The 13,449-nt window shown below is 48.8% G+C and overlaps 1 protein-coding gene across 1 annotated transcript in view; it reads left to right on the top strand.

Annotated features, from left to right (window-relative positions):
* Window positions 1–13,449, top strand: part of LOC311104257 (brefeldin A-inhibited guanine nucleotide-exchange protein 1-like) — an 83,541-nt gene that overhangs the window by 753 nt on the left and 69,339 nt on the right. The gene's annotated exons all lie outside the window — the stretch shown is intronic.

The following is a 13,449-nucleotide window of genomic DNA, read 5'->3' as shown; positions in this document are numbered from 1 at the left end:
TAACTGAAAGCAAACTGTCACTGTTATTATTTCCAGTTATAAAACATTATGGAATTGCTGCTGCATTTGTCTGCAAGTCATAGGCTGTAGGCTACATCAATTCGTAGCCTATACAATTCTTCCTTCAAGAAGAAGAATACGCGATTTTAAATTGTTAGACTGACATGTGCAAATAATTTAGCCACATTACTTTTACTTTTTTCTGATGGGTCGTCTGTGTCTGTGTGGGTCATACGAAGCAGTCTGTCTACTCTGCTCTAGAAATCTAGACTGTCCTTCGTCCCCGGAGAGGGAGCTCGTGGCTAGATGGGATACAGTTGATGTCAAATTGACGTTTAAAGTTGACATAAAAATAAAAAAAATCCAAACCCTAACCCTTTTCCTAACCTTAACCCAATTCTCCTAACCTGCTACGTAAATTCTCGTAAACCTGCTACGAAGTCAATTCTTGTCAATTCTGACAAACTGTATCCCTTCTAGTCAAAACCGTAGAGGGAGTGGGGTTGAAAGGAAAACAAGTAGCATAGCTTGGCAGTGAATGTTGGCTACTGTGATGTCTTTGGAGACCCAGACCGGCGTTTATGTCCTGGGTTGTCCCCAAAAACACATGCGCATCGGGAAAATGGCAGATGTATCATTTGCAGCAGGTGCATTTAGCGGAAAAAGCGTCTTCACACTATATCCAATTTGTAAGTCGCTCTGGATAAGAGCGTCTGCTAAATGATGTAAATGTAAATGTAAAAAATATCCTATTTCCAGTGGTCCTATGCCTTGTTGAATTTAGAAAGAGGAAGGGCCTATCTGAACATTACATTAATCATTTTAATCTGTTATGCAAAAGGTCAGGACAGGTTTTGTTTTTCCCGCATTGTCATTTCTGGTCCATTTCTGGTCAATTTCTGTGTGTTCGGCCAATGTGGCAAAGGGCTTGGAACAAGTTACTCTCTGTTCTGCTACTCCAGTAATCTGACTCTGCTGGTGAAACAATGACCCGACAGCCCACCTTTGTTGTTGAGCAGTCAGAGTCTAGCCTATCTTCATTTTACTGTACCTGTTTCTCCACTGTTTTGGGGGATAGCAAATGCACATTACTACATTACATTTACATTTTAGTCATTCAGCAGATGCTCTTATTCAGAGCGACTTACAGTTAGTGCATTCATCTTAAGATAGCTAGGTGGGACAACCACATATCTCAGTCATAGTAAGTAGATGGGGGTGTGCTGTGGGATTATTTAAAATACTCTTTGAAGAGGTAGGGTTTCAGATGTTTTCGGAAGATGGGCAGGGACTCTGCTGTCCTAGCATCAGGGGGAAGCTGGTTCCACCATTGGGGTTCCAGGACAGAGAGGTTAGACTGGGATGAGTGGGAGCTCAGTGACTTACGCAAAGAGAGCAGAGGTGTACTCAGGTTGGGGTGTAGGGTTTGAGCATAGCCTGAAGGTAGGGAGGGGCAGTTCCTCTTGCTGCTCCATAGGCTAGTAGCATGGTCTTGTAGTGGATGCGAGCTCCGACTGGATGCCAGTGGAGTGTGTGGAGGAGCATGGTGACATCGGAGAACTTGGGAAAGTTGAACACCAGACGGGCTGCAGCATTCTGTATACGTTGCAGGGGTTTGATGGCACAAGCGGGAAACCCAGCCAACAGTGAGTTGCAGTAGTCCAGACAGGAGATGACAAGTGCCTGGATTAGGACCTGCGCCAACTCCTGTGTGAGGTAGGGTCGTACTCTACGGATGTTGTAGAGCATGAACCTGCAGGAGCGAGTCACTGCTTTGATGTTTGCAGAGAACGAGAGGGTCTTGTCCAGGGTCATGGCAAGGTTCTTTGCGCTCTGGATGGGGGACACCGTGGAGTTATCAACCGTGATGGAGAGGACTTGGAGCGGGCAGGCCTTCCCTGGGAGGAAGAGCAGCTCCGTCTTGTTGAGGTTGAGCTTGAGGTGGTGGGCCGCCATTCCAAGCTGAGATATCTGCCAGGCACGCAGCCACCTGGGTGGGGGGAATGAGAAAAGTACTTGAGTGTCTTCCGCATTGCAATGATAGGAGAGACCATGTGAGGATATGACGGAGCTGAGTGACTTGGTGTATAGAGAGAAGAGGAGAGGGCCTAGAACCGAGCCCTGGGGAACACCAGTAGTGAGAGTAAGTGGTGCAGACACAGATCCTCTCTACGTCACCTGGTAGGAGCGGTCTGAGACGCCCAGCCCTGAGAGGGTGGAGAGGAGGATCTGGTGGTTCACAGTGTCGAAGGCAGATCAAGGAGGATGAGAACAGGGGAGAGGGAGTCAGCTTTGGCAGTGCTGAGAGCCTCCGTCACACAGAGGAGAGCAGTCTCGGTTGAGTGACCCGTCTTGAAGCCTGACTGGTTAGGGTCAAGAACATTGTTCTGAGAGAGATAGCGAGAGTGTTGGTCAGAGACAGCACTCTCAGTGGACTCAATAGGCAGAGTGAATGAGGAGTGGATGTCGTCAGCCTTCTTTTCAAAGGATACAGAGGAAGAGAAGGTAGAGAAGAGGGAGTGGAAGAATGATAGGTCCTCCGTAAGTTTAGTTTTCCTCCATTTTCGCTCAGCTGCCCGCAGACCTTTTCTGTAAGCTTGCAATGAGTCACTCAGCTACTGAGCAGGAGGGGAGGGCCGAGCCAATACGCAATGCTATTATAATGTTATTACACTGTTACTAACACCATTGAGTGGCTACATGTTAGCATGTTCACTAAAACTTGCTCTTTTGTGGTAGAAATATTTGATTACACATTTCTGAAGTGTTTCCCCATTGTGTTACATAGGCTACTGGGTTTATGTGAGGATTAGGCTATGTTCTTCCTGGGTTTGTGTTGTGAGATTATCCTAGGTAGGCAGAGAGTTTGTAGTAGGAATGAGGCTCCCTCTGCATTCATAAACTGTGAGTAGCCCAGATTAGTCAGAGCATTTACATTTTACATTTCAGTCATTTAGCAGACGCTCTTATCCAGAAACGACTTACAGTTAGTGAGTGCATACATATTCATACTGGCCCCCCGTGGGAAACGAACCCACAACCCTGGCGTTGCAAGCGCCATGCTCTACCAACTGAGCTACAGGGGACACCATCACAGTGTGTGTGTTTTAAGAGCAGTGAGTTTAACATAATGCTTCCTCATACCTATTGTCAATAAGAAAAAACACAAATACTATGTCGTGGCAGAAACTACAGGATGACATCCTTAGGCGAGATTCTAAAGTTGATTTTATTTTTTCTTGTGCCTGAGTTAGTTTTTTTCCTGATAACCAGCTGTGATTTAATTCAAAAAGCTTGGATCTTGTACCTATTGGAGGTGTGGATGGAGAGTTTGAATGCCGCTCATCCAAAGACACTGAGAAACTCAGTCTGAAGTAACCATTGCCTGTCTAAACAACTGGGTGACCCAGTATACTCAGTGACTTACGCAATCTTCCCTCTTACCTTCAGGCACAGAGACATCTCAGAGAGAATGCCACTACTTCCAGTCTACTGCTTTCTCACTGACAGTCCCTCTGATTAGGATACATTCAGTCCTCACTGTCCCCCTCTTTGGGACACCTTGTACATCCTTCCAAGACAACCCCTAGTCCCTACCCACTAGCCCTAGTCCCCTACTCACTACCCCTAGTCCCCTACTCACTACCCCTAGTCCCCTACTCACTACCCCTAGTCTCCTACCCACTACCCCTAGTTCCCTACCCCTAGCCCCCTACCCACTACCCCTAGTCCCCTACTCACTACCCCTTGTCTCCTACCCACTACCCCTAGTTCCCTACACCTAGCCCCCTACCCACAGTCCCCTACCCACTACCCCTAGTCCCCTACCCACTACCCCTAGTCCCCTACTCACTACCCCTAGTCTCCTACCCACAACCCCTAGTCCCCTACCCACTACCCCTAGTCCCCTACTCACTAACCCTAGTCTCCTACCCACTACCCCTAATCCCCTACTCACTACCCCTAGTCCCCTACTCACTACCCCTAGTCTCCTACCCACTACCCCTAGTTCCCTACCCCTAGTCCCCTACCAACTACCCACTACCCCTAGTCCCCTACCCACTACCCCTAGTCCCCTACCAACTACCCACTACCCCCCTAGTCCCCTACCAACTACCCACTACCCCTAGTCCCCTACCCACTACCCCTAGTCCCCTACCAACTACCCACTACCCCTAGTCCCCTACCAACTACCCCTAGACCCCTACCAACTACCCACTACCCCTAGTCCCCTACCTACTACCCCTAGTCCCCTACTCACTACCCCTAGTCTCCTACTCACTACCTCTAGTCTCCTACCCACTACCCCTAGTCCCCTACCCACTACCCCTAGTCCCCTACCCACTACCTCTAGTCTCCTACCCACTACCCCTAGTCTCCTACCCACTACCCCTAGTCCCCTACTCACTACCCCTAGTCTCCTACCCACTACCCCTAGTCCCCTACCCACTACCCCTAGTCCCCTACCAACTACCCCTAGTCCCCTACTCACTACCCCTAGTCCCCTACTCACTACCCCTAGTCCCCTACTCACTACCCCTAGTCCCCTACTCACTACCCCTAGTCTCCTACCCACTACCCCTAGTTCCCTACCCCTAGCCCCCTACCCACTACCCCTAGTCCCCTACTCACTACCCCTTGTCTCCTACCCACTACCCCTAGTTCCCTACACCTAGCCCCCTACCCACTACCCCTAGTCCCCTACCCACTACCCCTAGTCCCCTACCCACTACCCCTAGTCCCCTACTCACTACCCCTAGTCTCCTACCCACAACCCCTAGTCCCCTACCCACTACCCCTAGTCCCCTACTCACTAACCCTAGTCTCCTACCCACTACCCCTAATCCCCTACTCACTACCCCTAGTCCCCTACTCACTACCCCTAGTCTCCTACCCACTACCCCTAGTTCCCTACTCACTACCCCTAGTCTCCTACCCACTACCCCTAGTCCCCTACCAACTACCCCTAGTCCCCTACCCACTACCCCTAGTCCCCTACTCACTACCCCTAGTCCCCTACTCACTACCCCTAGTCTCCTACCCACTACCCCTAATCCCCTACTCACTACCCCTAGTCTCCTACCCACTACCCCTAGTCCCCTACCCACTACCCCTAGTCCCCTACCAACTACCCCTAGTCCCCTACCCACTACCCCTAGTCCCCTACTCACTACCCCTAGTCCCCTACTCACTACCCCTAGTCCCCTACCCACTACCCCTAGTCCCCTACTCACTACCCCTAGTCCCCTACTCACTAACCCTAGTCTCCTACCCACTACCCCTAATCCCCTACTCACTACCCCTAGTCCCCTACTCACTACCCCTAGTCTCCTACCCACTACCCCTAGTCCCCTACCCACTACCCCTAGTCCCCTACCCACTACCCCTAGTCCCCTACTCACTACCCCTAGTCCCCTACCCACAACCCCTAGTCCCCTACCCACTACCCCTAGTCCCCTACTCACTAACCCTAGTCTCCTACCCACTACCCCTAATCCCCTACTCACTACCCCTAGTCCCCTACTCACTACCCCTAGTCTCCTACCCACTACCCCTAGTTCCCTACTCACTACCCCTAGTCTCCTACCCACTACCCCTAGTTCCCTACTCACTACCCCTAGTCTCCTACCCACTACCCCTACAGGGCTCTACGCTGACCTTTTTTACAAGGAGCACATGTGAGCCTAAGTTGAACAATTTAAGAGCACACAAATAAATGTAGGAGCACAATGAGAAATATTTGGTGTAACAAGCTGTTTTCTTTGTAGTAATGGTGCAAGCATGATGGTCATGAATCTGGGCTCAGTGTATTCTCAATGGCGCTCAGGGGCTGCGTTACAGTGAAGTAATCATTACAACAATTATCATCTGGGTGATGTTTTTGTAGGCGCACTGGTGCGAGTAAAATGGTTGCACAGTAGAGCCCTGACCTATTCCCCTACACCATACCCCTAGTACCCTACCCACTACCCCTAATCCACTACCCACTACCCCTACACTCTTAGAAAAAAGGGTCCCAAAAGGGTTCTACCTGGAACCAAAAAGGGTTCTTCAAAGGGTTCTACTATGGGGACCGCCGAATAACCATTTTAGGTTCTAGATGGCACCTTTTGTTCTAAGAGTGTAGACACATCATCAATCTAATAATACTGTAGTTATTTTTCTCACTTTGACCAGGGATGTTGTATCTCATCTTGTTGTTCAAGGGTGTTGCATGTTTTGTTGATTCAGCCCTCTTCTTGTAGGTTTGTGATCCAATACATTACATTTGTTCTATTGAAAAACTAAGTTGTCAACGTCAGATTGAGTTCTCACTTTCACTGTGAACTTGAGCTTTGCTCTTGTTTAGGAAAACATCCTGTGACAGCTTGGGTTCTCACATTCTCACATTGTCACAAAGACGCAGAACAGTGATGGAAGCAGGAGTACATTCATCTTAGGATCACAGAGTAGCTCTGGTGAGAGAGATAGAAGCTGGCGCTGCCCACCTATTCCGAGAATGAGGTTTATGATTCATTTCATTCATGATGATTAAATAGTTGACCAACGCCGGGCTGACTTCCAAGTAGGTAACCAATGTGTGTCACAAGTCAGGATAGAGAGAGGGAGCGGCCAGCTGCAACGAGGTCAGGGCTTTTCCAAACAGAACAGAACTCCTTAAGAGGCCTTTTGGGACGTTTGTTTTAACAGCTGTTCCTGTTATGGCCCATTTATGTCACATTTACGGTAGTCATTAGTTTTGCAAAATCCAACCACACATGGTGGGTACTGTTGTATGTGGTTCTCAAAGGAATTTTATGGATGATATCTGAATCCTTAGTGGGATTCTAAAGCATTTTATTTTTAAGATAACATTATGCTTAGACTGTGGCAAACTCATTCCATTTATACTTTTCAGCTTTCCAGGTGGCTCTGATGCCTTCTAACAAAATCATCATTCATCAAATTACTTGGTATTTCCGAGAGAGCAAAATAACAGTGTGTTTCCATTACTTCTACTCAAAAGGTTGTTCTAAACAATTGTGGAGTGTTGAGATGCATAATTCATGCACTGAGTCTAAGAGCTTACAAAGATCTGTGTGTATCGAATGCGGTGAAGCAGGCTTTCAGGACAGAGCTGTTTTAACATTACCATCTGCCAATGTGGGGATACATCGTCATCCAAGTGGGATGTTTTTGCCAGACTGTAAAGATTCAAGTTTAAACAAAATATAAAGTGTGCTGATTGTCTCAGGTTGATTCAAGAAATTACTTGAAATTACTTATTATGACAGAAGGCACTTTACCAAGGCCACAAGTCTTTAGATAGCAAAGAACAGCACTGAAAAGACATCTAACCTATTGTACATTGACAGGAAGTATAGGTCTATGGGCCTACGTGTAAACATACTGTATAGTATAGAAGTCGCACGGTGTTTACATAAATATGGGCACTGCATCGGACACGTCGTCATTAGGGGTACCATCCTCTGGGAACATTACACTTCTGCTCATAAGGCTCCCTGAACATAATACTCTCCCATGATAAGCCCAATATTGGATCCAATTTGTTAAGCTTTTTCAATGTGACTCCCAAAGGACCAGTAAACACTGCTGTGCCTCTCTCTCTCTCTCTCTCTCTCTCTCTCTCTCTCTCTCTCTCTCTCTCTCTCTCTCTCTCTCTCTCTCTCTCTCTCTCTCTCTCTCTCTCTCTCTCTCTCTCTCTCACACACTCTCTTTTGCACACAAAACAAAGGGGTGGAGAGTTGCTCCATAGTTGTGCACAAATCATACATAGGCCTACAACTGGTTATACCAACTATACCAAATCCTCATTGGGATACTTTCTGTTAGTTTCATTATGTCATGAAGGAGTAATTAAGTGGCTAAAAGCAATGTGGATTAGAGTAACTAGTATTTAGCCTAAGTAATCAAATTATTCCTAATAGCTTTCAGCAATCTATTCTTGTGATTTCAACTTAGTTAGCGACATCAAGTAGTGCATGATGGTTCATAGGCTAAGGCTATGTATTCAGTTATAAACTAGGCTACTTTTCATCATATTCCCAACATTAGGAACAGAAATTCAATAACCAAGTGGTTTACACCTAGCCAGACATATTTAGAAAAGCTAGCTGTGTGAAGCTGAGACACCAGGGAGCCAGTGCTGGAGCTGCCAGAGCATCACTGTGGATGAAAGAGAGTAAATGAGTGAAAAGACAGCAGCCTTCAGCATCTCTTATGTTCCCTTTACTTTGAGACTTCTGGAAATATTCACGGCAATAGATTTGCCATCCTCAGGCTGTTTCTCACGTAAATGGAGACAGATCGGTGTGTGTGTGTGTGTTCCGTTATATTTTTGTTGCAATTTAAAATAAGGACAGAGTAAATTGTCCAAAACTTGGAACACACGGACAGAAGTGTGGGCCAGTGTGTGTGTTGGGGAATGGAGTCTGGCCAAGCCTGGCCTAACGCAGGGTATTGTTGTTTTGTGTGAATGTGGTGAGTTTAATTTGGTTTACAGGCTGGCTCTCCTCAGTGAAGACCATAAGCTGGGTCCTTGGCTAGAGGAGACTGAGGAGAGAAGAGGAGAGGAGAGGAGAGGAGAGGAGAGGAGAGGAGAGGAGAGGAGAGGAGGAGGAGAGGAGAGGAGAGGAGAGGAGAGGAGAGGAGAGGAGAGACTGAGGAGAGGAGAGGAGAGGAGAGGAGAGGAGAGGAGAGGAGAGGAGAGGAGAGGAGAGGAGAGGAGAGGAGAGGAGAGGAGAGACTGAGGAGAGGAGAGGAGAGGAGAGGAGAGGAGAGGAGAGGAGAGGAGAGGAGAGGAGAGGAGAGGAGACTGAGGAGAGGAGAGGAGAGGAGAGGAGAGGAGAGGAGAGGAGAGGAGAGGAGAGGAGAGACTGAGGAGAGGAGAGAGAGGAGAGGAGAGGAGAGGAGAGGAGAGGAGAGGAGAGGAGAGGAGAGGAGAGGAGGGAGAGGAGAGGAGAGGAGAGGAGAGGAGAGGAGAGGAGAGGAGAGGAGAGGAGAGGAGAGGAGAGACTGAGGAGAGGAGCTCTCTTTTTCTATTGGTTAACTGCTGATATTGGCAGATAATAGATTAATATTCCTTGAATTGTGCCACAGACAGACAGACAGACTAGTAGTTTGAGAACAGACCCAGAGTAGAGACCCCATGGTGCACTCCTGTCTCGGCCCCACCAGGCTGTGTGCAGACAGGCAGCTTAGTTCAGCTCTAAGCCAGCAGGTTCACTACTACACACATTGTTAGCAGGGAGAAAGTCACTCTCTTACAACCCAAACCAGACCTGAAAATGAAATGAACCAACACTTTTCTCTAGAAAGAACCAAGTTAGGAGCAAAATAAGCTAATACTCTACTGTACCTCTGTGGGGTTTTTCTCTATTGCACCAGCCAATATATTTTGTTACACTGATACCCCAAACATCCATAATACATGAGTGATCCATACTAATGCCTCATTCAATCTAAGGACAGGTGATGAATACATTTTCTTTCACCAGCTAACAAACAGCTGAGAGGAACGGAGGTAATATTCTCCTCCTCTTCCTCCTCCTTCTCATAGGGTGTCGGAAGAGTTACGACGCTCATATTTAGCAGATCCTGCCATCTGTGTGCATCTGAGGCGGGCTGATACAAAGCTAGCGAGTTACCATACATCACCCTAACTGAAGAGATGGAGAGAGAGGAGCATCAGAGAGGGAGGGAGGGAGGGAGGGACTGATTGATGGAGAAAGAGCGGGAGAGAGAGAGCTAGAGAAAACAGGGATTGCAAGAGAGAGCGAGAAGGATGCCATGCCAGCCTGGGCCCCATAGTCAGCAGGTTGAAGGAGTGCAGGGTTGATGAGAGAGGGCACTTTGGCAGAATGAGTCTTCATGGGAGTGTGTGCTGTGTTGCTGTGTACAGGGAGGGGGACCGGGGACGGGGGAGGGCACACCACACACAGCCTAGCTATTCATCTTCACAGTCCATGGCTTAGAATGGGGGTGGATAGGCCATTACCGTGGCTGGTGTTAATGAATGGTGGATTACTTAATAGCATTGCATCTGCATGATGTCAGGGCTGTGCTACGAGAGGCACTCTTTCTCTCAGTCAACATGTTTGCGGCTGTCGTCGCAGCTGTTCCTAGCTGATCTCCTACTCTGTGTATGTGTGTGTGTGTGTGTGTGTGTGTGTGTGTCTGTTTGTGTGTATGTATATATCATATGTGTAGTGTATATATACCTGTATATCATATGTAGCTCTGTACAATAAATCGACACCACTAGAGGAAATTGCAATGCATTGAACTTGGGGGAAATATTGCAGAATCACCAATCTGTGTTTACACTGCAGAAATATTTCAAATGGATTATTGTAAAAGAAAGAGCTCAATAACTGTGTAATTAATAATCAAGTCCTGGTGGAGCAGAACACAAGCTTCAGTCAGTGTAGTGATTCCCAGCATGATTAGACAGGGACTTCAGCAGGTCTGGGTGAGTAGGCAGGCTGGAGTCCGGGGTCCATGGGGGTCTTCCAGGTCGTCCAGATAGCCAGCGTTTCCTTCTTCCTCTCTACTCCTCTCCTCTCCAAATGGAATTACTGCAGTGCAACCTTTCCTTCCACCCAGCATAATGGAAATCCCAAATGTGCAGATTTTCCTCTGGCTCGCCATGGCAGCAGCAGCAGCGGCCCCCTGTTTACCAATGCTCAGGGGAGAGATTGAGTTGGAGGTTGCCACCTACACACAGACCTAGGATTTGATTAATCAACCCTGGTCCTAATATTAACTTCATGGTGTGAGATAATATCTGACCCTGGAATAGGGGTTAAGGAGCAGCTGCGAGAGACTGATCTGCTGTGTGTGGACAGTCTCACTTGATAACCTCAGATTTCCTTAAGAAGGTGGTCACAGGTAGTCGAGGATCACTGAAGGCACTCTCATCTTCAAAAGAGGTGGCATTTGAAATGTAATATCTTCCCTTGATAACAAAGCGTGTCGCTGATTGTGGCTCAGCAGCCCAAGGCTGTTGTGCTACATTGTGGTTGAGACTGAGATGTCGTGTCTACAAAGAAAGGAACATCTCAACTCTCACACACTTTTCCCCCCCAGTATACTGTCTATTGATCAGTAACATACAGACAGTGGGATCAACCCCCCCCCCCCCCCCACACACACACACACACACACACAGTGGTGCCGTGGCTAAGCGTTTCAATTGGTATTGGATCCATGCTAGATTCAGATGGGTGGAATGCCTTTGATATGGAAATTCCACTGACTGCAGGAGACAGGATTCTCACCCACACAGCTCAGGTGACCGAACCTGAGAATGAGATTGACCCGTGACCCGCTGCTGTGGGTGTGTGTGTGTGTGTGTGTGTGTGTGAGACATGTAGAGCAGGAGAAAACAGTCTGTGGTCTTCCTGTGTCCTGATCTGTCTATGGTGTCTGGCCATTGAACAATTCCCTTCTCCTTTTCCTTCTCCTTCTGCCATCTCCCCTCTTCCCCCTTCCATCTTCCCTCTTCCCTCTACCAGCTTCCCTCTTCCCTCTTCCCTCTTCCCTCTTCCCCCTTCCATCTTCCCCCTTCCATCTTCCATCTTCCATCTTCCCTCTTCCCCCTTCCATCTTCCCTCTTCCACCTTCCCTCTTCCCCCTTCCATCTTCCCTCTTCCCTCTTCCATCTTCCCCTTCCATCTTCCCCCTTCCATCTTCCCTCTTCCATCTTCCCTCTTCCCCTTCCATCTTCCCTCTTCCCTCTTCCATCTTCCCCCTTCCATCTTCCCTCTTCCCCTTCCATCTTCCCTCTTCCCTCTTCCCCTTCCATCTTCCCTCTTCCATCTTCCCCCTTCCCCCTTCTATCTTCCCTCTTCCCCCTTCCATCTTCCCTCTTATCTTCCCTCTTCCATCTTCCCTCTTCCCCCTTCCATCTTCCCTCTTCCCTCTTCCATCTTCCCCCTTCCATCTTCCCTCTTCCCTCTTCCATCTTCCCCCTTCCATCTTCCCTCTTCCCTCTTCCATCTTCCCCCTTCCATCTTCCATCTTCCCTCTTCCCTCTTCCATCTTCCCCCTTCCATCTTCCCTCTTCCGTCTTCCATCTTCCATCTTCCCTCTTCCCCCTTCCATCTTCCCTCTTCCACCTTCCCTCTTCCCCCTTCCATCTTCCCTCTTCCCTCTTCCATCTTCCCCCTTCCATCTTCCCCCTTCCATCTTCCCTCTTCCATCTTCCCTCTTCCCCCTTCCATCTTCCTCTTCCCTCTTCCATCTTCCCCCTTCCATCTTCCCTCTTCCCCCTTCCATCTTCCCCCTTCCATCTTCCCTCTTCCATCTTCCATCTTCCCTCTTCCATCTTCCCCCTTCCCCCTTCCATCTTCCCTCTTCCCCTTCCATCTTCCCTCTTATATCTTCCCTCTTCCATCTTCCCTCTTCCCCCTTCCATCTTCCCTCTTCCCTCTTCCATCTTCCCCTTCCATCTTCCCTCTTCCCTCTTCCATCTTCCCCCTTCCATCTTCCCTCTTCCATCTTCCCTCTTCCCTCTTCCCCCTTCCATCTTCCCTCTTCCATCTTCCCCCTTCCATCTTCCCTCTTCCCCCTTCCATCTTCCCCCTTCCATCTTCCCTCTTCCATCTTCCATCTTCCCTCTTCCATCTTCCCCCTTCCATCTTCCCTCTTCCCCTTCCCCCTTCCATCTTCCCTCTTCCCCCTTCCATCTTCCCTCTTATATCTTCCCTCTTCCATCTTCCCTCTTCCCCCTTCCATCTTCCCTCTTCCCTCTTCCATCTTCCCCCTTCCATCTTCCCTCTTCCCTCTTCTATCTTCCCCCTTCCATCTTCCCTCTTCCCTCTTCCATCTTCCCCCTTCCATCTTCCCTCTTCCCTCTTCTATCTTCCCCCTTCCATCTTCCATCTTCCCTCTTCCCTCTTCCATCTTCCCCCTTCCATCTTCCCTCTTCCGTCTTCCATCTTCCATCTTCCCTCTTCCCCCTTCCATCTTCCCTCTTCCACCTTCCCTCTTCCCCCTTCCATCTTCCCTCTTCCCTCTTCCATCTTCCCCCTTCCATCTTCCCCCTTCCATCTTCCCTCTTCCATCTTCCCTCTTCCCCCTTCCATCTTCCATCTTCCCCCTTCCATCTTCCCTCTTCCCCCTTCCATCTTCCCCCTTCCATCTTCCCTCTTCCCTCTTCCATCTTCCCCCTTCCCCTTCCATCTTCCCTCTTCCCCCTTCCATCTTCCCTCTTATATCTTCCCTCTTCCATCTTCCCTCTTCCCCCTTCCATCTTCCCTCTTCCCTCTTCCATCTTCCCCCTTCCATCTTCCCTCTTCCCTCTTCCATCTTCCCCCTTCCATCTTCCCTCTTCCATCTTCCCTCTTCCCCCTTCCATCTTCCCTCTTCCCTCTTCCATCTTCCCCCTTCCATCTTCCCTCTTCCCCCTTCCATCTTCCCCCTTCCATCTTCCCTCTTCCATCTTCC

Source organism: Coregonus lavaretus, assembly GCF_964263955.1.
Source record: "Coregonus lavaretus genome assembly, chromosome: 2".
Classification (NCBI taxonomy): Eukaryota; Metazoa; Chordata; class Actinopteri; order Salmoniformes; family Salmonidae; genus Coregonus; species Coregonus lavaretus.
The sequence above is the reverse complement of the archived record's forward strand: the minus strand, read 5'-3'. Positions and strand labels throughout refer to the sequence as shown.